Below are 22548 nucleotides of genomic sequence, written 5' to 3'. Positions count from 1 at the left end.
GGTCTCAGAAGTGAAAGAACAGTGTGCTGATGCCCTTTACAACCTAGTTGTCCTCCTTGCTCATTTTACTTTATTGCCTAGTGAAATGGTCCTTTCTGTTCTCAGTCCAATTCCTAATAGGAGCCATGACTGGAACAGATCATAGTTTACAATAATGATACTTTTGATACAGAGGAAATGTCTCAGAATCTCAAAATGCCAAACAAGAAAGGAACATAATCTTTTGTTTTATTTTTAATGTTTCTATTAAGTAGACAGCTGACTCATTCAAGTCTTTGAGCACTGTCTCTATTTTCTCTCTTCAGATAAATACAGTGTTGAAGGTTTTACCTTTCATGACACTGCTTGGCACATGGACAATGCCTAGCTGCCAAATAACTCACTCCAAGTTGTTCAGTTTTGCACTAAGATAAAAAGAAAAGCTACCAAGATTACAACTCCTATCTTTGTTTAGTAACTTTCCTCTCTCTCTCTCCTCTTAGGTTGTCCTGTGCCACACACAATTTTCTGCCCAAGAGGACCTGTTCCCAGGACTCTGCCAAGCCACTTATGTAAGCAGGCACTTGGGCGTGCAAGCGTGGCATGGATTGAATCGTTATCTGCTTTTCCTTGTGTGGGAAGCACATTTCCTGTACAGATAGCCCAGCTAAGATCCAGATATCACTGTGTGTGGAACCCTGGATGTACACTTGAGGTCCATCATTTTGTGCCACAGCACATTGATAAGCAAGCACACAATACAAGCAGACTGCCCTCTTTGTTAAAAATATGGGGGAATATAAACATGTTCCAAGACTCCATACAATAATGACTTCAAAAACTGGCACTAAATATTTATTAAAAAGGTTCATTTCTGTATTTGTTACAGGGCGGGTTTGAAAGCTAGGATGCTCAGTGCTTGAAATTTGTGCTTCATTTATGGCGGCATGACTTTCAGTGCTTGTGACACCAAGTGGTGTTTGCAGAGGCTTGACTCCATTCAACTCTGTTGTTAGTTGACAGATTGAAACCAAGTCAAGATGGCGCAACCTAGGGCTGCTGAACGAGGCAGTCAGTTCTCAGAGGTGTGAAAATTTTAAGATCACTTTTTTTAAGACAAGAATAAACCTGTGCGATATGGGAAATGCTGTGCTCTAGCTCAACTGCTGTGCTGCGGTTAGCTTTAACTGATTATCTCTCAGGTAAGAACATGTTGATTTGCTGTTGCTTAGCATTTGTCTGAAGGGCGTCATATAGACTTATAAAGCATCTGTACAGCTGTGCTATACTGACTAGATTTATGTCTTTTGAGCTGTGGGCATGAAACCATGAACCTGTCGAGTTGTTGCTAGATATCAAAGGGCATCTTTAGAATGAGTAACTCATGGTAGACGCAATGAGGCTGGGATTTTTTTGTTCAGTTAATCTGCTAATTAGCATGCCTTGCCTCCTCCCTCAGTCACAATATTGCCAGGATTGTTCCATTATTATTATTACAGCTTTAGTGCACTTACTCCTTTTGCGAATACAATTCGCGACTCATCTAATCCAATGTGTATGTGGTTACTGCTGCCTAACAATAATTTTATAAACCGGACTGAAAATGCAAACCAGACGTATGATAATTGGAGCTGCTATTCTTAGTGTACTTAACTGATCCTGCATAGAAACATAGAAGACAGGAGCAGGAGTAGGCCATTCGGCCACTCGAGCCTGTTCCGCCATTTAATGAGATCATGGCTGATCATCCAAATTCAGTACCCTGTCCCTGCTTTCTCCCCATATCCCTTGATCCCTTTAGCCTTAAGAAATATATCTAACTCCTTCTTGAATATATTTAATGAATTGGCTTCAACTGCCATGTGTGGTAGAGAATTCCACAGGTTCACCACTCTCTGGGTGAAGAAATTCCTCCTCATCTCAGTCCTAAATGGCTTACCCCTTATCCTTAGACTGTGACCCCTGGTTCTGGACTCCCCCGCCATTGGGAACATCCTGCATCTAGTCTGTCTAGTCCTGTTAGAATTTTATAAGTTTCAATGAGATTCCCTCTCATTCTTCTAAACTCTAGCGAATATAAGCCTAATCGACCCAATCTCTCCTCATACATCATTCCTGCCAACCCAGGTATCAGTCTGGTGAATCTTCGCTGCACTCTCTCCATGGCAAGAACATCCTTCCTCAGATAAGGCGACCAAAACTGCATACAATACTCAAGGTGTGGTCTCGCCAAGGCCCTGTACAACTGCAGCAAGACATCCTTGCTCCTGTACTCGAATCCTCTCGCTATGAAGGCCAACATACCATTTGCCTTCTTATCGGCCTTCAATCCCGTCAATTTCCCCAACACCATTTCCCTGCAAATACTGATTTCATTCAATTCCTCCCTCTCATTAGACACTATGTTCTCCGACATCTCTGGGAGGTTATTTGTGCCCTCCTTTGTGAAGACAGAACCAAAGTATGTATTTAATTGGTCTTCCATTTCTTTGTTCCCCATTATAAATTCCCCTGATTCTGACTGCAAGGGACCTACGCTTGACTTCACCAATCCTTTTCTCTTCACATATCTATAGAAGCTTTTCCTGCAATCAGACCTCCACAGCACTGTTTGGTCTTGGATGTTGTATTGGAACTGTGAAGCATTAAAGTAATTTGGAAAAGTGTCTGTGAGAAAACTGGCCTTTGCTGCGCAAGTTGCTTGAAGGAAGGTCATCATCTGCCTGGGAACATTGGCAAACAGTGCGCCTTCAAGCACAATCGCAAGCGCAAGGTGCGTTCCTGAATGGAGCCTTCTAACAGAATTACCAATTCACATTCTGCGCAAGCAGCATGTTATTTATTATGGTGGGACAAAGATCAAGGCTGGAGCTGAACTGGCACAGAAATGCATTAGAGAGAGTGCTGCATTCATCAGTTACACAGGCCTCTAATGGATCTCGGTGTCAAACAGCAAATCCGACAGAGGTGAAATCAGCTTCTTGACATCAGAGGACAACTTGTGCTTTACGGTTTTATTTTACAGTATATTGACTTTTCATTCTTCACAAGGAAGTGAAAGTCACTTAAATATGTTGTTCTGGCTAACCATTGGCAGGAAATTCATTTTTGACTGGGTCATTAATAGAGCACTTACGGGAGATTATTAGAACAGATGAGAAACTCCATGGAAATTGTCGCCTTACACAGAGCTTTAGCCCAATTATTGATAACAAAGATAGTCGATATTGTTACTCAAGATAACTCTTTATTGGTAATTAGTTATATTAAATTAATTGTTGTCGACCTGTAGGTAGTTTTATTTGATGGAAACCCAGATTGTCAGCTGTCGGCTATGGCTCAGCTGGTAGCACACTCACCTCTGAGTCAGCAGGTTTTGGGTTTAGTCCTTCTCCAGAGACTTGAGCACAAATCTAAGCTGACTTCAGTGCAGTACCGAGAGAGTGCTGCACTGTCAGAGGTGCCGTCTTTCAGATGAGATGCTAAACCAGGGCCCCGTCTGCTCTTGTAAAGATGTAAAAGATCCCAAAGCACTATTTGGCGAAGAGCAGGGCTGTATGTGGGAGGTGCTGTGCGCAAATTGGCTGCCACATTTCCTACATTACAACAGTGACTACACTTTAAAAGTACTTCATTGGTTGTAAACCATTTTGGGATGTTCTGAAACTGTGAAAGGCGCTATATAAATGCAAGTTCTGTTGAAAGTTCGCTTGCACATAAATTATAGATCTCTACGCTTCTATACAAGAATCACAATAATAAAACTTTGGAAAACTCACAGATGTTGAATTAATGAGATAAAGACTACTTACATGTGCCCTGCGAGTAATTCAGTAGAAGTTCCACAGTCGAGCCAAAATATAAGCAGAACAAGATTGAAAGTGTTTGCATCACCACATTTTCTTACATCTCCGTTCACCTAAAGATTAGCAAAACAGTAAAACTGGTTATTCTGATAAACATAAGCTGCAAATTACATCTGGCAACATCAACAAACCAACATTTAAAATGTTTGCCTGAAAGTCCTTTGCCCACTATTTCAGCAGAGGTGTTAATCTACTTAAATGGGTACAGGAAACTTTGGTTTATCCGGAGGTTAACTGTCCGGAATGCTCGAGCCACCGGCAAAAATCAGGAGCCGTTTCGTTAGGTTTTTTTTCTTTTCGTTGCTTTTTTTTCACCAGTCAGGCTCTGCAAGGTCTCGCTGAAGCTGTTGCTAAGCTACAGAGACACTTGCAAGGTACGGCCGACTGTTTAGAAGCTGTTGCTAAGCAACAGGGTTTGTTGCCAGATACAGAGCTCAAAATCTCCATATGTTTCAACATTAGCACTGGTTTGTCCGGCAGTTTTGATGGGACGGCAACAGCTCGGTCCCGTCGGTGCCGGATAGCACAAAGTTTCCTGTATTAAGTATTAAGGGGGAAAAATTCAGTTGGTTTGCGCCTCCCGTTAGCGCCTTAAGAGGGCGCTAATGGGGCGCAAAGCAACTAAAGCCCATGCGCGGCAATGTTTGCGCCGCTCACGAAATTAACTAGACATTTTGCAGTGGCGCTAAACACTACCGCCACGATCTCCTGCGCCAGCAGATCGTGACGTCAGTCGAGTGTGCAATGCCCCGGTAGCGCCTGGGACCGGATATTGAGTGGCGCCCCCTGCCTTACCGCCTGCCGCTAGCAACGACAGGTTGAGGGGAGCGTTTTGCAGTCAGGAAGGGACTGGGGGAGCGCTATTTAAAGGCGACCGCTTCCTGCCTTTTTTTGTTGGTGACATTTTTGCACCACGCATTCTGAGAGAGACTTCTGGAGAGATTCAACGCTGTGTGAAGGAGTTTTGGGTACTGAGCAGCACTTTGCAGGTTCATTTTGATTTGCCCTTCCTTGTTTCGATTTAGAAGAGACTGTGGGGGCTGCACTCTGAGCTCTTTCCCTGGGCCTCTCCATTGTTCAGCAGATTTGATGTACAGGTCTCTCCAGGCTGAGATTCAAGGCTGCAATGAGCAGGATGTGGATGGAGAGCAAGATCAACCCTCCCCTTTAAGAACTGGCCCGCGCCATTGTGTCTGTGTTCCATTGCTGACTGACATCACATGAGCTTCACCAGCGCTCTGAGGTAGCGCCTCGCTCCTCGGCCTTTGCACCTTGAGAAGTGTGTAGCGCCTGATTTAGCGCTCCAATGAACTCCGGGGGCGATAAAAGCCAAGTTTGCAGTTGGAGGCGATAATTAGCGCCAAGCACAAAACTATGCGCACGGCCGATAATCGCGCCCCAAACGGGGCGATACTGAATTTTTCCCCCTAAATGTCATTAAAGAAAAATCATTCCTGAATCAGGGATTCACATAACTTCTATATTGACTCCTTTTATTTTTGCAGGTTCGTAACAAAAATTCAGTAAGACCATTTGACCAAAGTCAATATTTTGATTGAACAATTTCAATAGGAAGAGTTAGTATTTCAGATCCCATAAATAAAGTCAGTTAATTGTTGATTAACAGAATATATTGGGGTCAATAATGCGACAGTCTGACTGCCTGTCAATGGGTGTGCAGTGGGCGACAGCACCCATTAATAGAGGTCACATGTGCTGGGTGAGCATCAGGCAGAAACCAACACATTATCAGCCTCCATGTCTTCAAGTTCATAGTCTAGAGAAACAGGGATTGTTCATCAAATCCCCAGAGCAGTATTTCTGGATTGCACCACACCAGTACACAGGCTCATGGTTCGAACTGACTGCTTCCAGGGGTGTGCCATGCCATCTGCTAAATCTGAATTTAATCCATGCCATTTTAATTCCCGTTGTGCAGATGGGTTTTCTTTGACTGAGTTAATTCTGTGACGCTGAACACCTGAAACCTGAATGAAACAGCTTCAGTTAGTTGAATGCCCGACTTTTAAGAGTCCAACACTCGTCCTTAGTAAAGTCTAGGGGCTAGATTTTCAGTATAGACAGTTTTGGGGCGCTAACCTTAGCGCCCGCCCGAAGTTAGCGCCCGCCCCAAAGTAGCGCCCCGTTGCCGGAAATTCAGTGGCTTCGCCCTAAGAGGTTGGTGGAGCGCTAAAAGAGGCGTTCCACTACTATCTTTAGGCGCTAAGCCGGCGGTGCAGAGCGCAGCGCCCGAGCTCGGGCGCAGCGCACGGCAGACACTCTGGTGCCAGTGAGCTCTTAAAGGGGAAGGGTGCATGTGTCTTTTTCGGAGGAGGAGGAGGAGGAGGTGGTGGTGGTGGTGGCCGGAAACATAAATACACCGTTCACAACAACACACTGGATCCTTCCACACAACACATGCAGACTGCCGTTTATAGTGCAGGAGGAGTGCCCTTTAATTTGCGCTCCCCAGGGTGTGTTGCATTCCATTTTACAAACGCTCTGGACGCCAGCCGCAGAATGGGGCGGTCCGACTGAAGTTTGGATTCGGGGCGGCCAAAGGGCGTTGCACGAGGATGTGACGTCATTTTCTGCGCGCGCATCCGGGCGGCCGCTAAACTTTGCGCCGGCGCTAACGGGCAACTTAATTTGGGGCAGGGCGCAAACTGCGCTGCGCCCGGGCGCTACACGAATAGCGCCCGAAAATCACTTCTCTTAAGGCGCTAACTGCTGGCGCAAGCAACTGAAAATCTAGCCCTAGAGCTTAGGCACTTGGGGCTAGATTTTCAGTTTAGGCAGTTTTGGGGCGCTAGCTTTAGCGCCCGCCCGAAGTTAGCGCCCGCCCCAAAGTAGCGCCCCGTTGCCGGGAATTCAGTGGCTTCGCCCTAAGAGGTTGGTGGAGCGCTAAAAGAGGCGTTCCACTACTCTCTTTAGGCGCTAAGCCGGCGGTCCAGAGGGATAGCGCCCAGGCGGGGCGCAGCACGGGTGCGGTCATTTTTGCACTGACAGCAGACCCCGTGGTGCCGACCAGCTCTTAAAGGGGGAAGGGACGAATTAGTCTGCTGCCACGCCCTGCACACTGCAGCCTTGCAAAGAGGCCTCAACACTACTGCTCAGCCCCAGGGAGTCATGGCAACGCCAGAGAAGGCCCGTCAGCGTGCCCTGCGCTTCTCAGAGGGTGATCTGGACATCATGCTCACAGCTCTGGAGGTGAGGCGCAAGATCTTGTTTCCAGACAGTGGGAGGAATCCAACCCACCACGACTACACCAAAGCCTGGAAGCAGATCGCCCAGAGGGTGACATTCACCGGCGAGGCCCCCAGGACCCACACACAATGCCGTAAGAAGTACAACGATCTGACCAGGATTGTGAGGGTGAGTAGCCTTTCCAGTCTCCTCCTCATTCTTGCATGTACACCTGACATGATGGGCAAAGGGACCTGAAAGTCCTTTTGGCCAGCCCTCAGCCAGCAGCATTGGGACAGTCATGAGCATCAAATGGCCATTCGGCACTCTACACTTTGGCCAAGCTATTCCACCATGGGAGGCAGTGCACACTACATCAGGGCTTCACTCTGTCCAAGCTATTCCACCATGGGAGGCAGTGCACACTACATCAGGGCTTCACTGCGCCCTTACAGCCCGTCCTTTCTCTTGCAGGCTAAAGTAGCGTTTAATCGCCAGGCCCGTGCCAGGGGTGGCCGCGCCAAGCTGCAGGAGCTCACTCGGCTGGAGGAGCGCGTGTGTGTGCTCATGGGAGCACGTGTGATTGTCCCCACAGCGTGCGGTGTATCCGACCCTCCACTGCCCGGCAATGGTAAGGACCTCGCCTTTTGGCCCTCTCGCGTCGCACTGGCCCATCCGAGCTATCTCCTTTGCCACTGTCCCACCAATGCGCTGAATCCCACCAGTCCTAACTCCCTCGCTGACGCCGTCTCCTCACTCTGAAGCTACTCTTGTGCATTCCTGCTTTCAGCTGGTGACGACCAGGACCCTGAGGCTGCCAGTGACAGCACCTCCAACCAGGAGGAGGAGGAGGAGCAAGCCGGACCTTCGGGGGAACAGTCACGTCCCGCAGGAGAGGAGGAAATGCTCGACACCTCCTCACTGGACGAGTGCCTGGAGGAACTGTCGCAGGGCAATGCAGCTTCTGGGACCAGTGGCGTCCAGCCACCCAGCAGCCGTGCGCGTGGCCCGCGGCCTTCCCCCCAAAGGGGGGAAGGATCAGAGGGGAGTGCTGCTGCTCGGCAAACTCGCCGTCACCAACGCGGCAAGGGTCCCCTAGTTCGGCCCCCTCCTCCCCAGCGGGAGAGTCGCGACTCCAGTCCGGACACCTTCACTTCGGAGGAGGTGCGGAAGCTCGATCAGATGGCCGACGACTCGGACCGGCGCCACACGGAGCTCATGAGCGTGGTGGGGCGCATGCCTGAGGCCATCGAGTCGCTGGCGACCAGTGTGCGCGAGTTCGGGGCAGCAACTGCCGCGACTGGCCGCATGCTAACTGATGCCGTCAAGACCCTGGCGGATGTGATGCGCGCGCACACCAGGACCAGAGGGCCACTCACTGCTGCCACACGCGCTGTCTCAGGCAGGCATCGCCAGGGCAGGCGCCGCGCTGGACCATCCCAGCAAGCCGGCCGTCGGCTGATTGCTGCGGATCCTGCAGTGCGGGCCCGGCCGAGTGCCACCGCGCCACAGCACCAGCCAGCGCATCCCAGACGCCAGCTGGCCCACATTGCACCATCCGTCGCCGCCATTCCCCCTCTGGGGCGTCAAGGGCAAGCGGCTGCAGCTGATGGTGGCCAGGCTCAGGCGCGCCACTCAGGAGACGGCCCCTCGAGGCCCAAACGCCGTGTAGGCCGCCCCCCAGTGGCATCTGGCGGAAGGGCATCTGAGCCTCAGGCGCCTTCCCCCAGCCTCGCAGCAGCCACTGGGCAGAGCTTGCGAAGGAGCAGCAGGCAGGGCAGGGGAGGCAAAATGCTGGGCAAGGTCTCGCCCTCGCGGGCCACTCAGTAGAGGGTGTGGCCAGCTTTCCTTTAATATGGCGGTGGCCATCTTTATTTTGCCCATGGTTGTGCTTTTGGAGGGCTTTTTTTTTGCGTTAGGCCGACGTTGAGGCCCGGTTTCAATAAAGGTGGAGTGGCTCCTCCCCAGTTTGTGGGAGTGAGTCGTTTGTTGGGCTTTTTGTGGGGCCCGTTTATTGTTTTTGGGGATTCATGTGGGAAGGGCTTTTCATTTTTGTTTAATAAAAAATTATCTTTATTCATGCAGTCTCCATGGTTGTTCTTCTTAGTGTTTGTTGGCTTCGCCGGCTGAGGGCTTGCGGAGCGGCTGCATTCATCTTCCCTCATGGCCCCTGGCCATTCCCTGACAGGGGGCTTAGAAGTACCGTGTAATAAGGTGGCGTCGTGCGGCCCTTGGCCCTGGTCGCTCCCTCCTGGGAACGTACTCCTGCTCCTCCTCCTCCTCCTCCTCCTCCTCCTCATGCTCCTCCTGCTCCTCCTCCTGAGGTGCTGGTCCAACGTCAGGTGGCAGTGCCTGAGTCCTGCGGATAGCCAGGTTGTGTAGCATGCAGCAAACCACCACAAATTGGGAGACCCGGTCCGGCGAATACTGGAGAGCTCCTCCGGAGCGATCAAGGCAGCGGAACCGCTGCTTGAGGACCCCAATAGTTAGCTCGATGATGTTGCGGGTGGTTTGATGGCTCTCGTTGTAGGCCTCTTCAGCAGCGGTCCTGGGCGCGCGGAGCGGGGTCATGAGCCAGGTGCACAAAGGATAGCCTTTGTCCCCGAGTAGCCATCCTCTTGGGGGAGGCTGTGCCTGGAACATGTCATGCACAGTACTCTGCCGCAGGATAAAGGCATCGTGGCTGCTGCCTGGGAAGCTGGCATTGACTGCCATGATGCGCTGCTTGTGGTCACAGACCAGCTGCACATTCAGAGAATGGTAGCCCTTCCTGTTGCGATACTGCTCGCCATGCTCCAGAGGGGCCCGCAAAGCCACATGCGTACAGTCAATGGCGCCCTGCACCAAGGGGAATTCCCCGAGTCTGGAAAATCCCAATGCGCGCTGATGCTGGCTCTCCAGGGCCATGGGGAAGGAGATGAATTGGCTTCTCCTTCTGAACAGTGCTTCGGTCACCTGGCGGATGCAGCGATGCACGCCGTACTGGGAGATGTTTGCTATGTCCCCAGCAGCGTATTGGAAGGAGCCGGTGGCATAGAAGTTCAATGCCACTGTCACCTTCACTTCCACCGACAGAGACGTCCTGCACCTGAGCTTTGGCCGCAGATCTCGGCGAAGCAGGTGGCAGATCTCTGCAATCACCCCCTTCCGGAATCGGAGCCTTTTAACACATCGCGCGGCACTCATGTTTAGGTAGGAGCGCTGCTGGCGGTATAGCCTGACTGGGTAAGGCCTACGTGGCCGACGCCTGTAGCCCCCTCTGCCTCTAGCCAGGGCTGCCCCTCTCACAATACGTCTGCGAGCCCTACGGACATGGAGCTGCAGCTCCGCGTTGGCACCCCATGCAACCCCCATCAAATCCTGGCAAACACTCTAATTTCCAAATGGCCACTTGCAGCGCTGTTGCCTGAGTCCAAAAATACCTGGCTCTTGCTGCTTGAAACCAGTTAGCTATCCTCCTTGTTGTGTCTCCAGAAATGCGTTGCACAAGACTGTTTTCTGAAATAATGGATGGCCTTTATACTGGAGAGGACGTTCCCTTTAATTAGCGCCCCCCGGGGCCCGCGCTGGTTGTGTTGCGTTCCTTTTTCCAAACGCTCCGGCCGCCCGCCGCACAATGGGGCGGTCCGACTGAAGTTTGCAATCGGGGCGGCCAAAGGGCGTTGCACGAGGATGTGACGTCATTTTCTGCGCGCGCATCCGGGCGGGCGCTAAACTTTGCGCCGGCGCTAACGGGCAACTTAATTTGGGGCGGGGCGCAAACTGCGCTGCGCCCGGGCGCTACACGCATAGCGCCCGGAAATCACTTCTCTTAAGGCGCTAACTGCTGGCGCAAGCAACTGAAAATCTAGCCCTTGGATCTTTGTTTACTGGCTTGAGTTTCTAATGACTTCCACGTCAGCCTTTGAGAGCTGAATCAATCTGTGACACCCTGAGCTTCAGCTCTGGCTCCAGTGTAATTTGGTTGGGTCTGAAATATCAAACGGCCGATCCAAAACAGAAGCAAAAAAAAAATGTAGCCACCTCAGCCCTTGTTAGCAGAACACTGCAGGCGCTCGCTCTATAAGACAGATAGCTTAACGAAGAGGGTGCAGAGCATCGGAACTGTGAGGGGGCAGTGACCGGCGGCAGAGCTTAAAAGCGGCGGCAGTTGCGAGGTGAGGCCCGATCAGAGCATCGGACCTGTGAGGGGGCAGTGACCGGCGGCAGAGCTTAAATACCGGCAGTTGCGAGGTGAGGCCCGATCAGAGCATCTGACCTGTGAGGGGGCAGTGACCGGCGGCAGAGCTTAAAAGCGGCGGCAGTTGCGAGGTGAGGCCCGATCAGAGCATCGGACCTGTGAGGGGGCAGTGACCGGCGGCAGAGCTTAAAAGCGGCGGCAGTTGCGAGGTGAGGCCCGATCAGAGCATCGGGCCTGTGAGGGGGCAGTGACCGGCGGCAGAGCTTAAATACCGACAGTTGCGAGGTGAGGCCCGATCAGAGCATCGGACCTGTGAGGGGGCAGTGACTGGCGACAGAGCTTAAAAGTGGCGGCAGTTGCGAGGTGAGGCCCGATCAGAGCTTCGGACCTGTGAGGGGGCAGTGACCGGCGGCAGAGCTTAAATACCGGCAGTTGCGAGGTGAGGCCCGATCAGGGCATCGGGCCTGTGAGGGGGCAGTGGCCGGCGGCAGAGCTTAAAAGCGGCGGCAGTTGCGAGGTGAGGCCCGATCAGAGCATCGGACCTGTGAGGGGGCAGTGACCGGCGGCAGAGCTTAAATACCGGCAGTTGCGAGGTGAGGCCCGATCAGAGCATCGGACCTGTGAGGGGGCAGTGACCGGCGGCAGAGCTTAAAAGTGGCGGCAGTTGCGAGGTGAGGCCCGATCAGAGCATCGGACCTGTAAGGGGGCAGTGACCGGCGGCAGAGCTTAAAAGCGGCGGCAGTTGCGAGGTGAGGCCCAATCAGAGCATCGGACCTGTGAGGGGGCAGTGACCGGCGGCAGAGCTTAAATACCGGCAGTTGCGAGGTGAGGCCCGATCAGAGCATCGGACCTGTGAGGGAGCAGTGACCGGCGGCAGAGCTTAAATACCGGCAGTTGTGAGGTGAGGCCCGATCAGAGCATCGGACCTGTGAGGGAGCAGTGACCGGCGGCAGAGCTTAAATACCGGCAGTTGCGAGGTGAGGCCCGATCAGAGCATCGGACCTGTGAGGGAGCAGTGACCGGCGGCAGAGCTTAAATACCGGCAGTTGCGAGGTGAGGCCCGATCAGAGCATCGGACCTGTGAGGGAGCAGTGACCGGCGGCAGAGCTTAAATACCGGCAGTTGCGAGGTGAGGCGCGATCAGAGCATCGGACCTGTGAGGGGGCAGTGACCAACTCAGCAGCAGAGGAGAGAGGTAAAAAGTAGTCCAAGTGTGACATCACCAGGAAGCAGGTAAGTGATTGGTTGGATTGGTTGGTGAGTATTTCTTTCTTTCTCCTTTTCATTACAAGCTTAAATTCGGCGTTTTTTTTCTAGGGTCTCTGTGGTGTAGTGGGGACAGTTGGTAAATAAGCGCCCTAGAGTGTATCTTTAACTGGTTGTACTTAATAAGGCCTTTCTGGTGCAGAGTGACTGTTGGTAAACCATTTAACTGGTGTAATTAGAGGGATTGATTTAATTTAAATCCAATTAATTAAAGGGGATACTAGCATCTAAAATCGGGTAACAATAAAAAGTTTAATTAATTACATAGAATGGAGCAGGTGATGTGTTACTGTTGCGAGATGTGGGAGCCGGTAGACCCCATTGAGGCTCATGGTGATTACATCTGTGACAAGTGTCTGCTGCTACAGGATCTCCAGCTCTGTGTTGATGAGCTGGAGTCTGAGCTTCAGACACTGCGACACATCAGGGAGGGGGAGAAGTACCTGGACTCAGTTAACCAGAAGGTGGTCACACCTATGAATTTAATTAATTCAGATGTAGCACATGGCCAGGGTCAGGACGGTGTGACTACGAGCGAGGCAGGTACGGGGATCCAGGAGGTAGTGTTGGAGGAGCCGCAGCCCTTGCTCTTGGCCAACAGGTTCGAGGTTCTTACTCCCTGTGTGGACAGGAGCAGGGACTGCAGGGAAGATGAGCAACCTGGCCACAGCACCGTGGAACGGGGGGCCATTCAAGAGGGGGGAGTAAATAGAAATGTTGTAGTGGTAGGGGATAGTATTATTAGAGGGATAGATAGAGTTCTCTGCAGCCAAGAGCGAGAGTCCCGTAGGCTGTGTTGCCTACCCGGTGCCAGGGTTAAGGACATCTCCTCTGGGCTGGAAAGAAACTTGCAGTGGGAGGGGGTGGATCCAGTCGTCGTGGTCCATGTTGGTACAAACGACGTAGATAGGACTAGGAAGCCGGTTCTGTTAAAGGAGTATGAGCAGCTAGGGGTCAAATTAAAAAACAGAACCTCAAGGGTAATAATCTCTGGGTTATTACCTGAGCCACGAGCAAATTTGGCAAGGACAAATAAAATTAGAGAGTTAAATGCGTGGCTCAAAGACTGGTGTGGGAGAAATGGGTTTTGCTTCCTGGGACACTGGCACCAGTACTGGGGCAGGAGGGAGCTGTTCCGTTGGGACGGGCTTCACTTGGCCAGTGCTGGGACTAGAGCCCTGGCGGATCATATAACTAGGGCTGTAGAGAGGGCTTTAAACTAACTAGTGGGGGGGAGGTTCCTAGAGAGCAAATAATAAAAATAACAACAGAGAAGGTCATAGACCTAGGTAGCAGTGGGGAAATTAAAAACCAGAGTGTGTCAGGAAGGGGCAGAAGGTATGGAGTAAAAAGTAAAGTAATAAAAAGGGCAAAAGCAGGAACTAAGTGTCACAAAACATATTTGAAAGTTCTCTATCTGAATGCACGTAGCATTCGTAACAAAATAGGCGAGTTAATGGCACAAGTAACTACATATGGGTATGATCTTGTGGCCATTACAGAAACATGGCTGCAAGGTGACAATGCCTGGGAATTAAACATACCAGGTTAATTAACGATCAGGAAGGACAGGCAGGAAGGAAGGGGAGGTGGGGTGGCTATGTTAATAAAGGAAGGAATCACTGTAATACAGAGAAATGATATTGGGTCAAAAGATCAGGATAATGAAACAGTTTGGGTGGAGATAAGGAATAATAAGGGGAAAAAAACACTAGTGGGCGTAGTCTATAGGCCTCCGAACAGTTGCAACTCGGTTGGACGGAGTATCAATCAGGAAATAGTTGAGGCTTGTAATAAGGGAACATCTATAATTATGGGGGATTTTAACTGTCATATTAATTGGACAAATCAAACTGGGCAGGGCTGCCTTGAGGATGAGTTCATTGAGTGTATTAGGGATGGGTTTCTTGAGCAGTATGTAACTGAACCGACCAGGGGACAAGCAACCTTAGATCTGGTCTTGTGTAACGAGACAGGATTAATTAAAAATGTCCTAGTAAAGGATCCCCTTGGAATGAGTGACCATAACATGGTTGAATTCCATATTCAATTAGAGGGTGAGAAGGTTGGATCTCAAACAAGCGTGCTAAGCTTGAATAAAGGAGACTATGAAGGTATGAGAGCGGAATTGAGTAGAGTGGATTGGGAAAATAGATTAAAGGGTAAGACGATACATGATCAGTGGTGTACATTTAAGGAGTTATTTTACAACTTCCAAAAAATATATATTCCACTGAAAAGAAAAGGGTGTAAAAGAAAAGACAGCCATCCGTGGCTAAGTAAAGTAATAAAGGATAGTATTCGACTAAAAACAAAGGCATATAAGGTAGCCAAATCTAGTGGGAGGATAGAGGATTGGGAAAACTTTAAAAGACAGCAAAAAATAACAAAAAGATTGATTAAGGGAAGATAGATTATGAAAGGAAATTAGCAAAAAATATAAAAACAGATAGTAAGAGTTTTTATAGTTATATAAAAAGAAAAAGGGTGGCTAAAGTAAATGTTGGTCCCTTAGAGGATGAGACCGGGAAATTAATGGTGGGAAATATGGAGATGGCAAAAACACTGAATGTGTATTTTGTATCAGTCTTTACAGTAGAGGACACTAAGAATATCCCAACAGTGGACAAACAGGGGGCTATAGGGGGGGAGGAGCTAAACACGATCAAAATCACTAAGGAAGTGGTACTCGGTAAAATAATGGGACTCAAGGCGGATAAATCACCTGGACCTGATGGCTTACATCCTAGGGTCTTGAGGGAAGTGGCGGTAGGGATTGTGGATGCATTGGTAATAATTTTCCAAAACTCCCTGGACTCAGCAAAGGTCCCGGCAGACTGGAAAACTGCTAATGTAACACCCTTATTTAAAAAGGGCAGTAGACAGAAGGCTGGAAACTATAGACCGGTTAGCCTAACATCTGTGGTAGGTAAAATGTTGGAGTCCATTATTAAGGAGACAGTAACAGGACATTTGGATAATCATAATTTAATAGGACAAAGTCAGCATGGTTTTATGAAGGGGAAGTCATGTTTGACAAATTTGCTGGAGTTCTTTGAGGAAGTAACATATAGGGTGGATAAAGAGGAACCAATGGACGTAGTGTATTTAGACTTCCAAAAGGCATTTGACAAGGTGCCACACAAAAGATTATTGCTTAAGATAAAAAATCACAGGATTGGGGGTGATGTTCTGGCATGGATAGAGGATTGGCTATCTAACAGAAGGCAGAGAGTTGGGATAAATGGTTCATTCTCAGACTGGCAATCAGTAACTAGTGGTGTTCTGCAGGGGTCAGTGCTGGGTCCCCCAGCTCTTTACAATCTATATTAACGATTTGGAGGAGGGGACCGAGTGTAACATATCAAAGTTTGCAGATGATACTAAGATGGGAGGGAAAGTAGTGAGTGAGGAGGACATAAAAAAACCTGCAAGGGGACATAGACAGGCTAAGTAAATGGGCAGAGATTTGGCAGATGGAATACAATACTGGAAAGTGTGAGGTTATGCACTTTGGCAGGAAAAATCGTAGAGGCAAATTATTATCTTAATGGCAAGAAACTGGAAAGTACTGAAGTACATAGGGATCTGGGGGTCCTGGTGCACGAAACTCAAAAGGTTAGTATGCAGGTGCAGCAAGTGATTAAGAAGGCCAATGGAATGTTGGCTTTCATTGCTAGGGGGATAGAATATAAAAATAGGGAGGTATTGCTTCAGTTGTACAAGGTATTGGTGAGACCGCACCTGGAATACTGCATACAGTTTTGGTGTCCATACTTAAGAAAAGACATACTTGCTCTCGAGTCAGTACAAAGAAGGTTCACTCGGTTAATCCCGGGGATGAGGGGATGGACATATGAGGAGAGGTTGAGTAGATTGGGACTCTACTCATTGGAGTTCAGAAGAATGAGAGGCGATCTTATTGAAACATATAAGATTGTGAAGGGGTTGGATCGGGTGGATGCGGGGAGGATGTTCCCGATGATGGGTGAAACTAGAACTAGGGGGCATAGTCTTAGAATAAGGGGCTGCTCTTTCAAAACTGAGATGAGGAGGAACTACTTCACTCAGAGGGTGGTAGGTCCATGGAATATGCTGCCCCAAAAAGCTGTAGAAGCTACATCATTACATAATTTAAAACAGAAATAGACAGTTTCCTAGAAGTAAAGGGAATTAAGGGTTACGGGGAGCGGGCAGGAATTTGGACATGAGTCTAGGTTCGGATCTGTCATGGCCCTGTGGGTAGCGGAGCGGGCCCAGGGGCCGTGTAGCCTGATCCTGCTCCTATTTCATGTGTCTAATTCTGTTAGATTCAGGAGATAGTTCTGTGATAGTAGATTGGCGGTTAGGGTCAGATCAGCCATGATCTTATTGAATGGCGGAGCAAGCTCGACGGGCCGGTTGGCCTACTCCTGCTCCTATTTCTTATGTTCTTAAACCAAACTGGTGGAGGGGATTAAAAAAAGTGTTCACATTTCACCCAGTCACTGCACTTAAGAACAATGCAGTTGTTGCTGAGTCTCAATCACTGGTTTCATGTCCCTGGGTGAGGCTCTGTCAGTTTCCAATAAATGAAACGCACCAAAAAAACAACAAAATTTGAAGACTCTTGAATGGTACTCAGTGTTCAGATTTCCTTCCATTATATTCCAATATGTTACAAAAGTAAAATGTGTCCATTTCATATGTATTCATGGCAAAACAACTTTTACACCAATAGTACATCTCCTTTGTCATAGTTCCCAGGAAGCCAGACGATGCACTGTTTTATAAGGATGGCAGTGTTATGTATTATTCTGCTGCTAAGGTGGACCTGTGTCAAATTAAGCCAGAAAGTCTACTTGTCGTTAAGTGAACACAGGCTCAAGCCAGAATTTACTCTATTGTTAGATAGGGAACTTCAAAGATTGGAATGTGCTTTTCTGGTTCAGTCTGCGGCTCAGAAATACTTCCCATTTTAAGATCGTTTGCTCTCGAGGCTGTAGGTCAGAAACCAGGATGAAATGCCTGGGCTTTCTTTTCCTTAAAGAACTATATTATTGCTATGATTATTTTTGAAGCACTAGGGCGCAAACATTGTGGCTCTGCAGTACCTCGGCAAATTGGTTCCAGCATATCTGCCAGGATCCACCCATCAGAGACCTCTGGCACGGACCCCACCAATGTAAGCACGGGCAGGAGCTGGTCACCTCATTTAAATAATGGGGGCAGATGCCCATACCATTAGGGGTGCATCTCAGGTGCAGATGAAAATTGCAGTCTGGGGTGTTAGGCAGAGGGGGGACTCCCTTCCCCTCGTCTCATCGCCCCTTCACCTTATCCCCCCACCTTATCCCTTCCCCATCCCGTATCCACCTTCCCCCCCCCTTACCCCACCCTTATCCCCCTCCCCCCCCCACCCTATCACCCTTCCCCCCCAACCTTATCCCCCTACCCCCCCACCCTTATCCCCCATCCCCCCCAACCCTACCCCTCACCCCCCAATCCACATCCCCTACACCCCATTCCCCCACCACCCAAACCCCACCCTCCCAATACCCAATCCCACATCCCCATCCCCACAACCCCACCCACCCCAACCCCCCCATCCCCCCCAACCCCACCCCCAATTCCCCCCACCACCCCACCAACCCAACCCCACCCCATCCCAACCCCATCCCCTCCCCTCCACATCCCCCCATCCCCCATCCACCCAATCCCCCCTCCCCCCATCCCCCCTCCCCCCACCCCACCCCCCACCCCACCCATCCCCCTACTCCCCATCCCCCCTCTCCCCCATCCCCCTCCCCCCATCCCCCACTCCCCCCTCACCCCATCCCCCTTTCCTCCCCATCCCTCCTCCCCCCAATCCCCCTCACCTCCCCATCCCTCCTCCCCCCAATCCCCCTCACCTCCCCCAATCCCTCTCCCCATCCCCCTCCTCCCCATCCCCCCAATCCCCCTCTCCTCCCCAATCCCCATCCCCCTCTCCTCCCCATCCCCCACTCCCCGCCATCCCCCTCCCCCCAATCCCCCCACCTCCCCATCTCCCCCATTCCCCCCTCATCCCCCATTCCCCTCTCCCCACCATCCCCCTTTCCCACCATCCCCCTCCTCCCCATCCCCTCTCCCACCAATCCCCCTCCTCCCCATCCCCTCTCCCCCATTCCCTCTCCCCCAATCCCCTTCCTCCCCATCCCCTCTCCCCCATTCCCCCCCAATCCCCCTCCTCCCCATCCCCCCTCCCTCTCCTCCCCATCCCCCCTCTCCTCCCCATCCCCCTCCCCCTATCCCCTCCCCATCCCCCTATCCCCATCCTCCTCTCCACATCCCCATCCCCTCTCCCCCCACAAACCCCCTCTCCCCCATCTCCCTCTCCCCCAATCCCCCTCTCCTCCCCAAACCCTTTCTCCCCCCCAAACCCCCTCTTTCCCCCCAAACCCCCTCTCCCCCCCAATCCCCCTCTCTCCCCCCAAAATCCCCCTCTCCCCCCAATCCCCATCCTCCTCCCCCCAAAATCCCCCTCTCCCCCAATCCCTCTCCCCCCAAAATCCCTCTCCCCCCAATCATCCCCCTCTCCCCCAATCATCCCCCTCTCCTCCCCAATCCCCATCCTCCTCCCCCCAAATCCCCCTCTCCCCCCATCCTCCCCCATCCCTATCCCCTCTCCCCCATCCCTATCCCCCCATCCCTCTCCCCCCAGCCCTTTCCCCATCCCTTCCCCCCAATCCCTCTCCCCACCACCCCACCAATCTCCCCCCCACCAATCTCCCCCCCACCCCACCAATCTCCCCCCACCCTCATACCCCCCCATCCCCATATTTCCCTCATATCCCCTCATCCCCATATCTCCCTCATATCCTCCATCCCCATATCGCCCCCCAAAAATAGTCCTTGTACCAATCAGCTCCCTTTATAAAGGGAGCCATTAATTTTTGCAGAAATTCTTTTGATCTTTGTGAGTCCAGGGCACAACCCACAACTATTCATTTATGTGTGTATTGGGTCAAGTCAACTGTAATGCTCCCTCTGTCAATTAGCCAGCCAATAGGTACGTACAGGCCACATATGAAGAGTGATCACATAGATGAGGAACAGGAGGGCTGCCATTGTCCATGGAACTGTATTCCAGCTTGAGTCAGTGTCCTCAGGACGGTATGTGGTAAAATTGGTGGAAGGAACCATAGTTGAGGCAACAAAAGTGTAGATATAAATATACAAAACAAGGTACAACAGGAGAAAACAGAGCTACCAGCCCTCCTTCAGGCCTACAGTAATCTGTGAAACACACTAATTGAATAAGGATACACTAATATATCTAGATTTAAATTTGATATGTATGTGCATAAAGTAAATGCTTGTATGACCTGTGGACCAGGCACAGTGTTCATGTATCCTGGATACCGGTACAAAATGAATGCCCTATCTCAATGAAAGCTTTGCAAAACAAACAAAAGAGAAACACCGATTGTCTGCTAATAAACACTGAAAGAAAGAACATTAAATGCTCAGTGCTCTTTTTAATCATTCTGAGGTAATTAACCATTCCTGGAACAAAATAAAAGTGTGATAATTCCAACTTCACGTCAACATTTCACTGAGATCATTAAACACCAACCTTGTAGTAACAAACAGCAACGAGAAAAAAAGGAAGTTTATCTGGTAATTCGAATAACCATCAAATCTAAAACACTCAAAGTGCTATTAAGTAATTAGGAAAGTAAATCTACTGCCTTTGTCCAATTAAAACTCAGAGACACACCAGATCCCTGGCACTCTTTAACAGTCTTCACCTGATTATTCCAAGGAGTCAGAGAAGAACCAAACTGGAGAATCATTGAACAATACATACAACGGCCTAGCAATTAGCCGCCGGTGCAAACTGGACACAGGGAACGATCCGAAATAACAACAGAAAATGCTGGAAAAACTCAGCAGGCCAGGCAACATCCGTGGAGAGAAATTAGAGTCGACGTTTCGGGTGAACCCTTTTTCAAAACTGGAAAGGAAATGAAATAGATCGAAGGCAGAGCTGCGATAGAACAAAAGAAGAGACATTAAGAGGTATTCAAAACCAGACGAGATGGTAATAGGACAAGTGAGGACAAAAGACGGCTCAGATTAGGTGTGAAGTGTACTGGCAGAATGGGAGACAGCTGCCATATGGGAGAGAGAAAAAAAAGGAAAGCGGTGGGGGGGGGGGGGGGTGGAGGGAAAACTCAAAACAAAGGGGTGGAAAAAAAATATAAGTAAAAATGTAATAGGGGCCGAGGTTATGATCTGAAATTGTTGAACTCGATATCGAGTCCGGAAGGCTGCAAAGTGCCTAATCGGAAGATGAGGTGCTGTTCCTCGAGTTTACGTTCAGCTTCCGTGGAACAATGCAAGAGGCCAAGGACGGTGAGGTCCGAGTGGGAATGGAGTGGTGAATTAAAATGACAGGCGACCGGAAGCTCGGGGTCACCCTTACGGACTGAACGGAGGTGTTCCGCAAAGCGATCACCCAATCTGCGTTTGGTCTCCCCAATGTAGAGGAGACCGCATCGTGAGCAGCGAATACAGTATACTAGATTGCAAGAAGTACAAGTAAATCGCTGTTTCACCTGGAAGGGGTGTTTGGGGCCCTGGACTTGCCTGTAAATGGCCGAGCAACCCACCTGAAGCAGGCGTAAGGCGTAACTATGCAAATTGAGGTTCTACGTCAGTTGTAGAACTCTGATTGCAAAATTCATGGTAAAATGGGCAGAGCGTTGCCCTGCACATTCGGTCTAGGAGAGGCAGGACACTCCTCCTGCATCCACACAAAACAAGCTCCGGCCTGCTGCCGCCTCATTCAAGGTCCTTCCAGAATGACCTCTCCACGCCCGACCCAAGCTGCTGACCAACGCAGTGTCGGAGCTGGCCGATCTCCCGCCCTCCTTGATCACGAGCTGCAGCGGGGCCCCCGTTTGGCGCCTGCAGTTTGCAGTCAGAGATTTAATTGAGGCCCAAAGCTGAATTTGGCTTCGGCCTCAGGGGCTGCAGTGTTGATGTGAAGTCAAATTTCTCCCCACTGTATTCTTTAAACGTGCCGTCAGCCTTCAGGGACCTAAGCTCTGGAATTCACTCTCTACCAATTTTCAATTCAATTCAATTCAAATCGCTTTATTGGCATGACAAGGTACATCTTATGTTGCCAAAGCATCGAAAAAACATTTATGGTTGAACACATAAATGCAGATCTATCCATACAGTGTATAAACAGATATATCCCTGAGTGTATAAACATACATTCATATAATTTGTATATACTCTATTCTTAGATTTAATGGTTGTCCCTCTGTTTATGGCAAGCTGTAACATAGTGTGCCGCTAAGGTTACACAATTTCTCTGTTCCCCTAATAGGTATGGGAGTTTTTGGTTGTCCTTCAAATTTTTGAATTCAGGGCATATTTTTGTGAATTTTGGGTAGAAATTCCCCCTTATGCCCTGATATTTTCCACAAGCTGTGAGGAAGTGCATCTCTGTCTCCACCACTCCCTGACTGCAGTGAGAGCATATCCTGTCCTCTCTTGTCAGCCAGGTCTGTTTGTGTCTGCCTTTTTCGATAGCCAGGCTATGCTCACTAAGTCTGTACATAGTCAAGGTTTTTCTCAATTTGCTATCTTTTACCGTGGTCAGGTAGCCATGTTGTATTGTCTGTTTAGGGCCAAGTAGCAATTGAGTTTGTTTTGGGTTTTTGTTGTTTCTGCCCAATATGACAGATATTTCTCTCTCCTCCTTCATATACTCCTTAAAACCTACCTCTTTGACCAAGCCTGCCCTAACATCTCCTTTGGTTCGATGCCAAATTTTGTCTGATAATGCTTCTGTGAAGCGCTTTGGGGGTGTTTTTGCTACGTTAAAGGTGCTATATAAATGCAAGCTGTTATTAATTACACAAATCTTTGCCTTTAATCTAATTTACTCTTTCCACAGACTTATTTGTAGAGACTGGTACCTTCTGAAGATGACACCAATGCACACTTCAATGTTCAGTTACCAATTTCTTCTGTACACATTGTGAACCATTTTCAAACCTACCCTGAAAGTAGAAAAACCTAATGGGTATT

At 49.8% G+C, this 22548-nt stretch overlaps 1 protein-coding gene across 1 annotated transcript in view; it reads right to left on the bottom strand.

Moving 5' to 3' along the window:
- The window catches only part of chrm3b (cholinergic receptor, muscarinic 3b), a 277943-nt gene that overhangs the window by 106095 nt on the left and 149300 nt on the right, over positions 1 to 22548 (bottom strand). Inside the window, exon 2 of the mRNA XM_085980266.1 lies at positions 3792 to 3898. The gene's annotated coding sequence lies outside the window, so the exon portion shown is untranslated. The remainder of the gene's footprint in view (positions 1 to 3791; positions 3899 to 22548) is intronic.

This window comes from Somniosus microcephalus, chromosome 3 (genome assembly GCF_052327205.1).
Source record: "Somniosus microcephalus isolate GS21.2 chromosome 3, FLI_Smic_1.0, whole genome shotgun sequence".
In the NCBI taxonomy this organism is placed as follows: domain Eukaryota; kingdom Metazoa; phylum Chordata; class Chondrichthyes; order Squaliformes; family Somniosidae; genus Somniosus; species Somniosus microcephalus.
This window is presented reverse-complemented; position numbering and strand designations above follow the sequence as displayed.